This window comes from Ranitomeya variabilis (genome assembly GCF_051348905.1).
Source record: "Ranitomeya variabilis isolate aRanVar5 chromosome 1 unlocalized genomic scaffold, aRanVar5.hap1 SUPER_1_unloc_1, whole genome shotgun sequence".
NCBI classification, from domain to species: domain Eukaryota; kingdom Metazoa; phylum Chordata; class Amphibia; order Anura; family Dendrobatidae; genus Ranitomeya; species Ranitomeya variabilis.
The window spans coordinates 925,834-942,867 of NW_027507931.1; the positions used below are offsets into that span (position 1 = coordinate 925,834).

General features: G+C 40.4%; 1 protein-coding gene across 1 annotated transcript in view; it reads left to right on the forward strand.

The window, feature by feature from the left end:
* Nucleotides 1-1,867: 1,867 nt before the first annotated feature.
* ERG (ETS transcription factor ERG) overlaps nucleotides 1,868-17,034 on the forward strand; it is a 325,494-nt gene continuing 310,327 nt past the window's right edge. Inside the window, exon 1 of the mRNA XM_077278929.1 lies at nucleotides 1,868-2,084. The gene's annotated coding sequence lies outside the window, so the exon portion shown is untranslated. The remainder of the gene's footprint in view (nucleotides 2,085-17,034) is intronic.

Genomic DNA, 17,034 nt, shown 5'->3' on the forward strand with positions numbered 1-17,034 from the left:
GTCACCAAGCTGTTTGCCTATTGTCCTATACCATCAAAAGAGCAAAAGAAGAGCTTATAAGTCTCATAAAACATACATTTTTATTGAAAATATTAAAACAATACAAACATAATAAAAATTCAAATAAATGCAGAGTGTCCAAAAGTGGGGCTGCAACTATACATAAATAATGTGAAAAAAAAGTCCCAAGATGCACACAAAAAAAGCAAGCACAATACTTACATCAAGTGATGCACCCTAACAGGATTGTGTATAGTGTGGTTACCCAGCCCCAACGCGCGTTTCACCCAAGCTTCATCAGGGGGCGGCACTTGTGAGAGACAGAATCCTTGCTGGTTGGTAGGTGATCAAATACTTATTTCATGCAATAAAATGCAAATTAATTATGTAAAAATTATGTAAAAATGATACAATGTGATATTCTGTTTTTTGGGGGGTTTTTTAGATTCTGTCTCTCACAGGTGAAGTGTACCTACGATAAAAGATACAGACCTCTCCATTCTTTGTAGGTGGGAAAACTTGTAAAATTGGCAGTGTATCAAATACTTATTTCCTCACTGTATGTAACTGACATGAGATATGTAGCGCGGTAGTTTATGGCAGCCATTCAGATAAATGTTTGGACATGTAACACAGCAATGGGTGAAGTGCTCTAAAGAAGGAGCCACTTTCACCACAGAGTGGGTGTACATTGTGGCTTACGTCAGCAATGTGGGAGGGAGGGTGTTCGCCATGAAGTACCGGTACATTTGCTCTTAATAGCCAAAAGTAGTGTTTATAGATTCTTATTCTTTTTATTTTTTGTGTCTCTATGGCCTAAGATGCGGTGGTAGGTGGTGGGACATTTGCAGCCAGAGCCAGAACCTAAAATCATAATTCTGGATACTGATGACATCACTGAGACTGGTAAAAGAAATATAAAATAACAGTATAAACCACAACATTGGCCACAGAATTGTCAGAGACAAGTGAATGTAATAAAATGGAATTATTGGAATACATATAATAATATAATTTTATTATTATTATTACTATTATTATTATTATATAGAGGGTCCCGACTGCAACAAAAGTTACATGGAGTCCCCCACACTACAATTGGAAGCTTTGTTAGTCTGAAAGTAACAATAGCCTTTGTTATTCTTTATTACTATTATTATTATTATTATTAGTGTTATTGTTCTTCTTCTTCTTACTATTATTATTATTATACTGTTATTATTATTATTATTATTATTAACATTACTGTTATTATAAATACTGTTATTGTTATTATTATTAATTATTATTATTATTATTATCAGATTTTAGGCATTTATTATTATTGTTATTATTATTTTTATTACTAGATTTTAGGCATTTATTATTATTATTATTATTATTATTATTATTATTATTATTATTATAGTTATTATTTTATTATTACTAAATTTAAGGAATTTTTTATTATTTTGAATCTCTTTTATTGCATGGATAAACTATAATAGTATATAGGCTTAAAGTAAATTTTTATAAATGTTAATTTTCACACTTGCGTTTTTCTTTTTACCATTTTATGTTTTTTTTATGTGTTTTTTTCTGCTTTTTATCTCTTTTAGTTTATGTGCTTTCGTTGGCTTTTATCTCTGCGGCTTTATACAGAGGAATGTATACAGTCCACATTCGGTCCCTTTTGAGCTTTCGTGCTGGGGTTTGTTTTCCAGGCTCCTGTGTGGTGGTCTGTGGGGTATATGATGCTGCAGTTGTGGAAGTTTCAGTCTGGGAGGACTCTGGTCGGTTTTCCCTCATCTATGATTGGAGAAGAGGATAGACTCATACTCTGGGCTGAGACCACTGCCAGCGACTGAGTCAGTTCACATCTTTCTCCATCCAGAAGCACAGGACTCTGCAATACATCCACATTTACCACCGGTTCATAGAGGAACATCCATACTACACATAGACATTTCTACCGGTCGCTGCTCCTGAAAACTCCAACCCGAGCATCCGAAAAAGTCTTTCCTGTCTCCAGCCTCCTCCATCTGTTGCTGCTTTGTGAAAGTCCCCATTCACGGATCTATGACTTCTCCCACTCCGCAGACTCGGTGAGTTCTCAGGATTTTTTTTTCCCCGGAAAACTTTGACTTTAAAGTTTACAGATGTAGGAGACCTGAGTCTGTCATCTGGTGATATCACATCCATACGGAATCTGTAACTTTTCCGTATATCTAGAAGTATCATGATGCACTAAGAATGACAAAGTCATCTCTGCTACTTCAATATTCATTTTTTTTCCCACTACCGGTGAATAACTGTATTTAAGACATTAGAGGTGTCACATCTGTTGACGACTTGTCTTTATGTATGGCGGCTGTTTTTATTTTTGCATTATGACGAGGTGTAGCAGAGTGAGTGTGTTACTTATTCTTAAGGAATTTTCCTCAGTTACGTATGGCAAACTCAGCTGGAGTTGACAGATCTTTGGAGTCTATTAACCCGGTTTTCATGAACGTCAATGACTGCTTTAGTAACGGATGATGTGTCGGAGAAGTCCAGGTCTTCGTCGTAGGACGTTGAGATTGGAGGCGCATTATTTTGACAGATGACATAGGCTGTTGCTAGGTTTAATAAGTGGAGGGAGGAGGTTTTCTGCAATGTTTGGTAAATGACTCTTCTCGCTTGTATCATCCAGATGGGATTATATTTTACGTAGCGCCGTGTCGTGGCTGATTGGGATGAATGGTGATGTGTAAACCAGAGGGTGAGTGTTAGTAAGTGACCCATCGCAGGCCGCTAGACTGCACTCCATCCGAGCCGGAGACTTAATATCTCTCATATTACATCATATAATTGGATCATTCTCTGCATTTTTGAATTAATAAATCTTCCGTCTTAACACCTTGGAGCATATGGATGAAACTGTGCTATCGTGCCAGGGTTTGCATGCATGGAGCAGAATCAATAGCCGAGTCCCAATCACCTGCGATTGTAGCTATTTAACCACTTAGCTGCCACTATGACTGACAGTGGGTATGGTTACCACCCAGATGAGAGCCTGCTGAAGGCCTCATCACCGCCATCTTGGTTCCGCCAGCCTGTGGATGGTTTTCATCTGAGAATATAATTTTTGAATATATATTGCAATACTTAAAGTGTTATTATTCCCCATCTTCATAGATGGATGCTTTTGGATAGTCCTTGGAAATACAAATTTGCAATTTACTGCTTGTTAAAATTTTCAGTCGTCGTTGAGATATCAATACTTTTTTTTAAAGCTGGCCCAGGATGGCTGGATAGCGCTGTTACCCACTAATACTGGCCAGGTTCAATACAGTGCTTACAAGCTAGATAGTTGTGGTGGTCGGTTTCCTAGGCAACGAGCTGTAAACAAAAAAAATGTTAATGTCAACAAACTTTAATAAGCAGTAAATTGCCAAAGGTGTTTGTTTTTACAGGCAGTATCCATCCGTGACATCGGGAATAACTCTTTAAGTGTTGCAGTATGTAGAACAAGTGATCATACCAGGTACAAATACCGTAGGGGAATGAAAAATAAAGTGATAATTTATCAACAAATATATATATATATAAACCTAATTTAAACATAGAGAAATAAAAAAATACACATTTTTAGTTTCATTGTGTCCATAAAAGTGCGATTTATGTAAATACAAAATGTATTACCCAGTACAGTAAACAACATAAAACCAAAAAAAAAAAAAAAAAACCCCTTTTTTTCAGAATTGCTTTTTTTTAATCAGACACCGCATCACCCCTCAACAAAATACCATAAATAGTGATCCAAGCTCGCCACATAGAAAACAACAAGTCCCTATACAGCTTTATTGACGGAAAAATCAAAAAGAAAATGGCGACACAAAAACAAGAGCTATACGGAGACAGTCACATTGGCTTCAAAAAGAGGCTAAATTTCAATAGCAACCAGTCAGGTTGCCATGGTGCGGCTCTGACTATGAAAGCCGATCAGTTGCTATGGTCAACAATCCTAGTTACATAGGCTGAAACTATATAAAAAAAATGATTTTTTTTTTGTCCTTAGCAGCCAATCACAGGTCAGCTTTCATGTCATCACTCCGGTTTAAGAAATGAAAGCCGATCTCGGATTGGTTGCTATGGGCAACTAAGACAATTTTCCTTTTAGATGGATTTGCAAGTGTGTTTTTGTTTTTGGTGTTTGGTGGCATTATTCGGCGGTGGAATTTTGTGGTGTTTTTGTATTGAAAAAAAGATTTTTATAGGATTCTTTTCACATTACAAATCACGTGATTCAAAAAGAAATCTCTTAAGTCCATAATTTGTTAAATGAAAATGACATAAAAAAAACACATAAGACATAAGAAAACTCCCAAAACATTAACAAAGTCATAAAAATGCAATAGAAACGCATGTTACGTGGAAAAAAAAGTGTTTTTCATGTTTGTTTGTTTTTAATTAAGTCTACGGTAATTTTTTACTATGTTGATTTTTGACCTGCTACTAAAATTGTTAAAGTTTTTCTAGAGCGGTTTCTTTAGCCAACCTATAACTACATCCAAATTGCCGCAAAAACCTATTTGCAAAAGTCTAAACTTCTTAAGATGCTTTTTCTATATGGCACTAGCATCATAAGAGAAGTCGCTAATGATCACGGCTCCCTCCGCAGAAACAAGACTAGGGCAAATTTGGTATATTTGACCAAAAATTTGCAATAAAGGCCACCACAGAATTTGTCGAATTTGACCAAAATTTGCAATAAGGGCGGCCATAGAATTGTGAGCAGAGCTTCATTTCTTAAAAAGTACAGTGGTGATCCGCTGGGTGTTGTAGTTGGTCAGGTTAGATTTGTGATCTGTGTGGAGATTTGTTTTGTATAATGGACTTTTTCTGGGATAAAGGATTATTTTGTCATAATTGAAGAATGGGGCCAAGGTTGCCAAACCCATACATGTGCTGGCGGTCATGGTCCTGTTGGGGGCCCACTCTGTCCAGCTTTTAGTTGGTGACATCCGCCGTACATGTACCCACTGCTCCGATCACAGCAGTTTAATCGCTTAGATGCTAAATTGTGACAGCGGCATTTAAGAGGTTGGAAATTGGGGGGAAGGTGTCCCTTACAGAGCCCACCAGTGCAAGGGCCCGCGATGACATTGTCACAGGCCTCTGTGTCTGCCATGTTTGTGTACTTTGCAATACACTTCAATATTACATTATTGCACAGTAGTGCGCAAGTGATCAAGAGATTGCAGGCTCAAGTTATTGCAGGCTCAAGTCCCCTAGGAGGACCGGAAAACTATGTAAAAAAAAAAGAAGAAAAATAGTAAAAATAATAATGAAAAATTAATAATATAAAAAATAAAGCAATCTAAAAGTTCATATCAGCCCCTCTTTTCACAAAATACAAATCAAAATATTATATATATACATAAAAAAAAAAAATATATGTATATATAAAACATATTTGGTATCAGAGGGTCCGTAACAGTCCAAAATAATAAAATTTCAGAATATATGTCCCATGTGGGGAACACAGCGCTAAAACGAAAAGAAAAATGAAAAATGCCAAAACTGTTGTTTTTTTGGCTATATGCCTCCCAATAAATGGAATAAATAGAGATCATAAAGTCATATGACCACAAAATAAAAGCTTCAAAACAAGTCGCAATACAACTCTATCAACAGAAAAAATAAAAATAGTTATAGCTCTTGGTAGGTGAGGAGGAAAAATCAAAACCAAAGACTATGTTGCTCAAGGCCCCCCATAAACCTGGAGCCGGCCCTGCATGCGGCACATCGTAGGGCTGGATTTGACAATTAATAGAATGGTAGACCGATGGGGATTAGCACCCGGTTTGAGAAATTGGGCAAAGAGTAACTCAAACCTCAATAATTAGGTATTATTTATGGTTTATTCTTCTAATAATATACTACTATAGGCAGAGTCGCTGAGATGGAATTGCCGCCAAAATCAGAATGTGCTGAAATGCCAGGTAGGCTAGGGTTAAATCCTAGCTCTCCAGGCTTTGATTAGGGCACCAGGCTAACTCGGCATATAAACAGGCTAGGTGTTCATCTAAGGCAGTCAGCTGGGGGAACTGACCAGACTGGATGTGTCTTGGTGTCGAATAGAGAGACACAAGCCAGAATCCCTCTCCGAGACAAGTCTGCACAGGCCGCGGGCAGAGAACCACAAGTATCAGTGGTTGCCATGGACAATAGCTGCTTTGTTTGACCGAGCATAGAATAGCTCAGCCACATATGAGTAGCCTGGGTCTGTTCTGTTTAGATAGCGCCTGGACAAGACTAAGGATTTATGTTTATGAGTTCGTTCTAGTGTTGTGCAACCTGTGAAAAGCAATAAAGACTTTAAGAAAGTGTATATATGCTGTAAACCAATAATATGCACAAAATTAAGCAACTTTGTAATATATCTTATCAGAGATATCTACTTTTTCAGAAGACAGATTTCCCCATTACTGAGATAGGAGATGGCAGTTGGTGCTTTGAAAATTCTATGGAGGAGGGAAGAGCTAGAGGAACATAGACATTCTATGGAGAGGGGAGGAGCTAGAGGAACATAGACATTCTATGGAGAGGGGAGGAGCTAGAGGAACATAGACATTCTATGGAGAGGGGAGGAGCTAGAGGAACATAGACATTCTATGGAGAGGGGAGGAGCTAGAGGAACAGACACATTCTGCTGCAAGTTCTCCTAAAATGTCAGTTGTAGTTCTCCAAAGAGCTTTATGAGTACCCACTGTCAAGTCCTATCTCAGTAATCGGAAAGTCTATATTCATTGAAGACAGACTTTACCCGTGAAATAAGAATTTTGAGCATGAATGAAAGAGGAGAAAGAAGCAAATTTCTTGAATAATTTCAGTTACAAAGTTAATTAATTTCACTTGCACTACTGATATACACTCACCGGCCACTTTATTAGGTACACCATGCTAGTAACGGGTTGGACCCCCTTTTGCCTTCAGAACTGCCTCAATTCTTCGTGGCATAGATTCAACAAGGTGCTGGAAGCATTCCTCAGAGATTTTGGTCCATAATGACATGATGGCATCACACAGTTGCCGCAGATTTGTCGGCTGCACATCCCAAAGATGCTCCATACAAGGCAGGATGGATCCATGCTTTCATGTTGTTTACGCCAAATTCTGACCCTACCATCCGAATGTCGCAGCAGAAATCGAGACTCATCAGACCAAGCAACGTTTTTCCAATCTTCTACTGTCCAATTTCGATGAGCTTGTACAAATTGTAGCCTCAGTTTCCTGTTCTTAGCTGAAAGGAGTGGTACCCGGTGTGGTCTTCTGCTGCTGTAGCCCATCTGCCTCAAAGTTCGACGCACTGTGCGTTCAGAGATGCTCTTAGGCCTACCTTGGTTGTAGCGGGTGGCGATTTGAGTCACTGTTGCCTTTCTATCAGCTCGAACCAGTCTGCCCATTCTCCTCTGACCTCTGGCATCAACAAGGCATTTCCGCCCACAGAACTGCCGCTCACTGGATTTTTTTTCTTTTTCGGACCATTCTCTGTAAACCCTAGAGATGGTTGTGCGTGAAAATCCCAGTAGATCAGCAGTTTCTGAAATACTCAGACCAGCCCTTCTGGCACCAACAACCATGCCACGTTCAAAGGCACTCAAATCACCTTTCTTCCCCATACTGATGCTCGGTTTGAACTGCAGGAGATTGTCTTGACCATGTCTACATGCCTAAATGCACTGAGTTGCCGCCATGTGATTGGCTGATTAGAAATTAAGTGTTAACAAGAAGTTGGACAGGTGTACCTAATAAAGTGGCCGGTGAGTGTATATATATACAAAGCACGGAACATAAGTATTTGATACTCTGCCGATCTATAAAGTTACAAAGAATGGAAAGGTTTGTAATTTTTATTGTAGGTACACTTCACCTGTGAGAGACAAAATCTAAAAATATAAACCAGGAAATCACATTGTAGGATTTTTACATAATTAATTTGCATTTTATCGCATGAAATAAGTATTTGATCACCGACCAACCTGCAGGAATTCTGGCTCTCACAGACCTGTTAGTTTTTCTGTAAGAAGCCTCCTACTCTGCACTTATTACCTGTATTAATTGCTGCTGTGAGTACTCGTTACCTGTATAAAAGACAACTGTCCACACACTCAATCACACTCCAACCTCTCCACCATGGTCAAGACCAAAGAGCTGTTTAAGGACTCCAGGGACAGAATTGTAGACTTGTACAAGGCTGGGATGGGCTACAGGACAATAGACAAGCAGCCTGGTGAGAAGGTAACAACTGTTGGCACAATTATTAAAAATGGAAGAAACACAAGATGACCGTCATTCTTCCTCAGTCTGGAGCACCATGCAAGAACTCTCCTCATGGGGTAAGGATGATTCTGAGAAAGGTCAGGAATCAGCCCATAACTACATGGGAGGACCTGGTCAATGGCTTGAAGAGAGCTGGGACCACAGTTTCAAACGCTACCTTTAGTAACACACTAGGCCGTCATGGATTAAAAATCTGAAGGGCACACAAAGTCCTGTTGCTCACACCAGCACATGTCCAGGCCCATTTGAAGTTCACCAATGACCATCTGGATGATTCAGAGGAGGCATGGGAGAATGCTATGTCGTCAGACGAGACCAAAATAGAATTTTTTGGAGGAAGAAGACGGATGAATACAACCCTAAGAACACCGTCCCAACCATGAAGCATGGTGGGGGAAACGTTATACTTTGTTGGTGCTTTTTTACAAAAGGGACAGGTCAACTACTATTGAAGGGAGGATGGATGGGTCATGTATCCAAAGATTTTGGCCAACAACCTCCTTATCTCAATAAGAGCTTTGAAGATGGGTCTTCAATTTCTATTATATCAAATACTTACTTCATGCAATAAGATGCAAATTAATTAAAATCATACCTTGCGATTTCCTGGTTTTATTTTAAGATTCTGTCTTTCACAGGTGAAGTGTACCTACGATAAAAATTACAGACATCTCCATTCATGGTAGTTGAGAAGACTTGCAAAACTGGCAGTGTTATCAAATACTTATTTTCCTATATATATATATATATATATATATATATATATATATATATATATATATATATATATATATATACAGTATATATATATATATATATATATATATATACTAGATGGTGGCCCGATGCAAATGCATCGGGTATTGTAGAGAATGCATGTCCATGTAGTATATTGCCCATTTACGTAGTACATTGCCCAGCCACGTAGTGTATTGCCCAGCTACATAGTATACAGCACAGCGACGTAGGATATTGCGCAGCTACGTAGTATATTGCACAGAGCCACATAGTATATTGCACAGTTTTGTAGTATATTGCCCAGCCTTGTAGTATATTGTCCAGCCACGTAGTATATTGCCCAGCCTTGTAGTATACAGCAGAGCCACGTAGGATATTGCCCAGTGACGTAGTATATTACCGAGGCACGTATGTCACAGGGCCAAAAAATAAAAAATAAACATACTCACCTAACGATCCGAGGGCCCCTTGTAGTGTATCATACTCACCATTCTTGTCGCTGCTCCTCCGCGTCCCGCCTCTCCTCTTCCTGGGATCCTGTGCAGATGGTAGTGCTCGGCTTCAGGAAAATGGCCGCGGGATGCCGCACGTGCGCAGATCGAGATCGCGGCGGCCATTTTCCTGAAGCCGAGTTCCATTGCAAGTGCCAGGGCTGGTGGGAGCAGGACCTATGAAGACGTCGCGGTCACATGACCGTGACGTCACGGCAGGTCCTTGCCGCACACCAGCCCTGGGACGGGACCTCACCGCAAGCTGACGCTTGTAATGGAGCGGTCCGGGGAGCGTGGCGAGGAGCGAGAAAGGCGGCGGAGGGTGAGTATAGCAGGTTTTTTTTTTTAATTATTATTATTATTTTTAATATGCATATTTTTACTATTGATGCTGCATAGGCAGCATCAATAGTAAATAGTTGGGGGACACACAGGGTTAATAGCAGCGGTAATGGAGCCCGTTACACCGCGGGCCATTACCGCTGCCATTAACCCTGTGTGAGGGAGATTACGGAGCGGGCGCCGGGTAGTGAGTGCAGGGAAGTAGGGGAGGGACTAATCGGACTGTGGCCGTCGCTGATTGGTCGCGGCAGCCATGACAGGCAGCTGCCGAGACCAATCAGCGAACGAATAACGGTGACAGAAGGACAGAAAGACGGAAGTACCCCTTAGACAATTATATATATATATATATATATATATATATATATATATATATATCTAATATATAAAGCTGAATGTGTGTGTGTGTGTATGTATGTATGTATGTATGTATGTCCGGGATTGGCATCTGAACCGTAGCAGCTACAGCCACAAAATTTTGCACAGTCACACGTCTGGACCCCGAGAGCGTCATAGGCTATGTTGTGAGGTGAAATTTTAACCCCGCGCTTTCCAATTCACCAAACAATTTTGCCCCTATCTACATAATGGGGAAAAAGTGAAAGGAAAAGTGTTGGAGGCGTCGCAGCTACAGGCACAAAATTTTGCACAGTCACACGTCTGGACCCTGAGAGCGTCAAAGCTATATTGTGAGGTGAAATTTTAACCCCGCGCTTTCCAAGTCACCAAACAATTTTGCCCCTATCTACATAATGGGGAAAAAATGAAAGGAAAAGTGTTGGAGGCAAATTAACAGCTGCCAGATGTGAACAAGGGGGACTTAAAGAATGACAGCGATGGCACCAAAGAGTATATACTGTACAGTTGCTAAGGTGGGGCCCCAACATGGGATAATCACACCACCACGGGGATATGAACACACACACAAAATGCGCCACACACTACCACGTGCTCGAACACATATACCACCCTCAGTGCACATTTCACCACACATACACCAACTTCGCCACATAAAAGTAGAAACACAAAAGTCGCCGCTCAAAACTCGCCACGCGCAAAACTCTCCACATGCAAAACTCGCCACACGTGCAAAACTCGCCACACGCAAAACTTGCACACGCAGAAAAATTGCCACACGCAGAAAAATTGCCACATGCACAAAAGTTGCAACACATGCAAAAGTTGCCTCACACAAAACTTGCACATACTCAAAAGGCACCACACATAAAACTCGCCACGCGCAAAACTCGCCATGCGCAAAACTTGCTGCACACAACTTGCTACACTAACCTGTCACATGCAACTCGACACACAAAAAGTTGCTACACGCATGTCGCCACACAAAACTCATCTCACAAAAGTCCCTACATGCATGTCGCCACACGCAACTCAACACACACAACTTGACACACGAAACTCGCCCTAAAACACACACAAGTCTGGTATCCTTCAAAAATAAAAATCTGATTAATAAGCAGACAAACTACAAGAGCAACAAATGTACCATATAGGAATCCGGCAGCTGTCAGTCACATGACCAGTCTATTATGTGTATGTGTGAGCTAATATATACTGCCAGGGGGTGGGCTTACTGTTGGCTGGGGATTTATCAGGCTGCCATTTTAGCTTACAAATACTGAGGTAAAAATACTGACCAAATAACGTGTGAACGAGGGCTAATACAGGAGGAGATGGCATACAGCTATATACTATATACAGGAGATGACACACAGGTATATACTATTTACAGGGGAGATGACACACAGGTATATACTATATACAGGAGGAGATGACACACAGATATATACTATATACAGGAGAGATGACACACAGGTATATACTATATAGAGGAGGAGATGACATACAGGTACATACTACATACAGGAGGAGATGACATACAGGTATATACTATATACAGGAGGAGATGACACACAGGTATATACTATATACAGGAGCAGATTACCTACAGGTATATAGTATATACAGGAGGAGATGACACAGGTATATGCTATGTATAGGAGGAGATGACATACAGGTATATACTATATACAGGAGATGACACACAGATATATACTATATATAGGTGAGATGACACACAGGTATATACTATATACAGGAGATTACATACAGGTATATCTAATATATAAAGCTGAATGTGTGTATGTATGTATGTGTGTATGTCCGGGATTGGCATCTGTACCGTCGCAGCTACAGCCACAAAATTTTGCACAGTCACACGTCTGGACCCCGAGAGCGTCATAGGCTATGTTGTGAGGTGAAATTTTAACCCCGCGCGTTCCAATTCACCAAACAATTTTGCTCCTATCTACATAATGGGGAAAAAGTGAAGGGAAAAGTGTTGGAGGAAAATTGACAGCTGCCAGATGTGAACAATGAGGACTTAAAGAATGAGAGCGATGGCGACAAAGAGTATATACCGTACAGTTGCTAAGGTGGGGCCCCGACATGGGATACTCACCACACACGGGGATATGAACACAAACACAAAATGCGCCACACACTACCACGTGCTTGAACACATATACCACCCTCAGCACACATTTCACCACACACACACACCAACCTCGCCACATAAAAGTCGAAACACAAAAGTCACCACTCAAAACTCGCTACATGCAAAACTCGCCATATGCAAAACTAGGCTCACGCAAAACTCGCCACACGTGCAAAACTCACCTCATGGAAAACTCACCTCATGCAAAACTTGCACACACAGAAAAATTGCCACATGTACAAAAGTTGCACCACATGCAAAAGTTGCCTCACACAAAACTTGCACATACTCAAAATGCACCACACATAAAACTCGCCACGCGCAAAACTCGCCATGCACAAATCTTGCTGCACACAACTTGCTACACTAACCTGTCACATGCAACTCAACACACAAAATGTTGCTACACGCATGTCGCCACACAAAACTCATCTCACAAAAGTCGCTACATGCATGTCGCCACACGCAACTCAACACACACAACTTGACACATAAAACTCGCCCTAAAACACACACAAGTCTGGTATTGTCCTTCAAAAATAAAAATCTGATTAATAAGCAAACTACAAGAGCAACAAATGTACCATATAGGAAATCCGGCAGCTGTCAGTCACATGACCTGTCTATTATGTGTATGTGTGAGCTAATATATACTGCCAGGGGGGAGGGCTTCCTGTTGGCTGGGGATTTATCAGGCTGCCAATAGCAACCAATCACAGCTCAGCTTCTATTTTGCTACAGTTAATTAACCTGAGCTCTGATTGGTTAATATAGGCAACAAAGACATTCTCAGTATAACAAAGCTAATATATGTTGTGAAATGCTTCTATTTGCTTAGTTTTTGCCTTTTAATAATTACATTTCTATCTATTTGTTTTGTGGTTTTTGTGTGCAGAATAAATTTTTGTTAACACATTCTATTTTGCTAACAGCAGTCATTAACCCGGGCGAAGCCGGGTAGTACAGCTAGTATATATATATAAAATCACAAATGGGGAAGTGGGGAATTTGAAAGTTTTCCCACCCACAAAGAATGTAGAGGTCTATACTTTTTAACGTAGGTACACTTCTATTATTTATACAGTATATATATATATATATATATATATATATATATATATATATATTACAGATATAAACAATAGTTACTCTTTGAGTGTCTGTCGGCACTGGAGACTTCACACCTTAAAGGGTAACCCAAATCTCACAAGGAGCCCATGAAAGCAGATAAGGCATGTAGAGTTCTGTGCCAGAGATAGAACACAGGAAGGTCATATCCAGAGCGGGTTTATTAAGAAAACATGCGGAGAAGTCGCTGGGGAGAAAAGTTCAGCTTTCTCTTATGGCTGAGCCTCGGTGCCGTCTCTTTAACAAGAAGCTCACTGTAGGGAATGGAGAACTTAACCTTTTACAGATGTGTAAATGTACAGGTCCAAGGTTACCACTTTGGACACGATCACCGCCATACGTATAGATATTGTGCAGCACATACAGAGCGGCAATTCTAGTGATATAACCTAAGAGATATAACCTACGGTAATTTACCAGATTTTAAGTAAAACATTTTGTAAATAAAAAGCTAAAAAAAAATATTTTTCTGTAATATTAGTAACAGCTGATTTGACATTACACCTACCATGTTCCAATCCATGAAGATAGCCTGTCAGGTGTTTGCCAGTTTTTGGCCACTCGATAAATGGGGCCCCTTCTGTGCTTTCTTATGGCAACACATGCTAATTACCTTCTTGCACAGAAGGATATGGTAGAGAAGGCAAATTGCCTGTGCCCTTATCCTGCCAATTTGGTTTGATTGACAACCCTCAGCCCTGAGGACATAATTCCAAGCCCTGGGATAGGAGATGCCAGTTAGACTTCTCTTCCGTCGCCACCTCATTGACTGCAAAAGGTAATCATCCATCCGTCCATCCATCCATCCATCCATCCATTCATCCATCATTTTTTTTATTTAAGCACCTGCAATACCAATGGTATTAAAGAGCATCAGTCAGTAGAATGAACCCTCCTAAGCCATCTATAAGGGCATGTAGGTCCAATAAACTTCTACTTTTGGCTCATTTAACCAGAGCACCTTCTTCCACATGTCATGCAGGGGATACTTACAGAATAATGAAGAAGGTGCTTTGGTCAGATGAGAGCAAAGTAGAATTTTTTGTGCAGAAAACTAACGCTGAACATCTCCTTGAAAACACCATCCCCACCATCACACATGGTGGTGGTGACATCATGCTGTGGGGACGCTTTTCTTCAGCAGGGACAGGGAAGCTGGTTAGAGTTGATGATATGGAGCTCAGTACATGGCAATCCTGGAGGAAAACCTGTCAGAGGCTGGAAAAGACTTAAGACTGGAGTGTAAGTTCACCTTCCAGTAGAGGCAGAGGGTTGCGGTCGCCACGTGTCCCGAAAACTGAAGGGCCCATCTGAAGCTCGGCTGTTGACTGTGCCTATTTTTACTTATTTAGTTACAGCAGAGTATATTATCATTTAGTTTTTTGTAGGTTTTGTCTGTTTAATTGCCAATGTGAACATGTGGTTATGTGCTGCATGTTTGCCAACTTAAACCCAAGTTCAATTTTTTGTGACAACTGTATGGACATGCGCAGTTAAACTCTGTGGCAGAGCAGGGAGACTCGATGGTGGCCCCCCTTGCACTTTATCGCAATTCAACTATATTGGCTGGATGCCGGCTGACTCGGGGGGGGGGGGGGGGGTAATACTGTACCTCACAATTACAGATTTATATTTTTTTAATATTTAGAAAACCAAGTATAATTTCCTTTACACTTCACAAATGCTCGTTACTTTGTGTTGGTGTCACATAAAACCACAATATAAAATAAATTTAAGTTTAAGTTTTTGGGTATGAATTGAAAAAATTTCGAAAAGTTAAGAAGACCCCCAGGGTCATCGTGTCCAACCCCCTGCTCAATGCAGGATTCACTAAACCACCCCCTGGTTGAAGGCTTCCATTGAAGGAGAACTCACCACCTCTCGTGGCTGCCTGCTCCACTCATTGATCACCTTCACTGTCCAAAAGTTTTTTCTAATATCTAATCTGTTCATGGGGTATGAATACTTTTTTAAGTTACTGTAGATAGATAGTTGATAAATTATAGATAAATAGATATGTGATAGATGATACAATAAATAGCATCACATTACACTGTGTATATAATATAGCATCATACAGAGACGCGATAATATATTAATATATCTATTCCTTCCTCCTGGCTCGGTTATTTAGTATAACTGTGTGAGGATATCATATAACGTCTCCCCTCCCCCCTCGTAGTTCCTGTAATATGCCTTTTCCATGCAGTGATTTTCTCTTTACTTCCACCTTGTTGTACACTGGGGCCTTTTGTTGCCTTCCTCACTCTCGAGACGCTAGATAATGACGCCATATTCCCCGAACTACATCTGATCTCCATTTTATTTTTCTTAAAGGAACCTTTTCTTTACATTATTTAGAGTGTACAACACCAATGCCAGGCGTACTTGACCCGGACCTGTCAGAAAGGAAAACCCCTTGTTTTACCCCCTACTGTTTCTTTACATCTCACATTTACCAAACGCCTTGTTGTAAGCCTCAGGATTGTATCACTTGTTGACTGCGGCACATGGGCTATCATCGATAAGTTTATGTATAGACATAGGGGATTATTTAAATCACTTTCTCTTGTGGGCGCTTTGTCGTAATTTGCACCAAACATGTCCAAGTATCTAAAAGTGTTTGATAAATTTTGGCGCATGTTGACATATAACACTTCTGTCTTGGGTTGTTCCTACACTTCTTACACCTCACCCCTACTGGGGGAAAATTGTGACGTTTTTGGACAACTTTTTAAAAAGTTTTTGTCTGGCTTAATCCTTATTTATACTGCCAACCACACCTGCTTTCCCACCCAAAAGTGTCGAGAGTCTCGTAAAATAGCAAAAAGATGCAAATTTTTCTGCAAAAGGGTATGAAATAGTGATGGACCCAGCAGTTTACTTCTCACTCATCACTAGTGTGAAACTAAAATTGTGATTTTTTTTTATGCCAGAAAACTGGTGCAAAACCCTTTATAAATTCCCCCTCTGAATGACATGATAAATATCTGTCCGCCAGCAGTCACCACTAGGGGGAGCTCAGAAGATTACTGCAGACTGATATGCATACACTCTATCAGCTATCTTTTCCTTGCACCAGTAGACCATAATACCCCTACTTCAATATTGCCATGCTAAATGCTATGGCTCTCCCTTAGAGAACAAAGGAGCACTCGACTGAGAGAGCGATCCTGTGTATGGGAAAATTGGGCTACATAGCTGCCGGCCAAACTATCGGCCAAACCCTTGTTCGAAAAGTTGACTGCACACACGCAACCCTAGCCATTTCTTCCTATTAGAGTTGTATAAATAACAGGTAGGTCTGCTCCACAATTTTTAGAACTCTCACAGAAGTGAATGAAGAGAGTTGCCCATGCGCGACCATGTCTCCAAACCCTGTACTGCGAGATGGGGCACTGTTCTGGAAAATCTGAAATTTGGCAATCTCACCTATCACACATTAACCCCTTCCTAATGTGTTGTGTACTTGTACTACATGTAGGGAGCAGGCTACGGAGCTGGGCCTGCTCT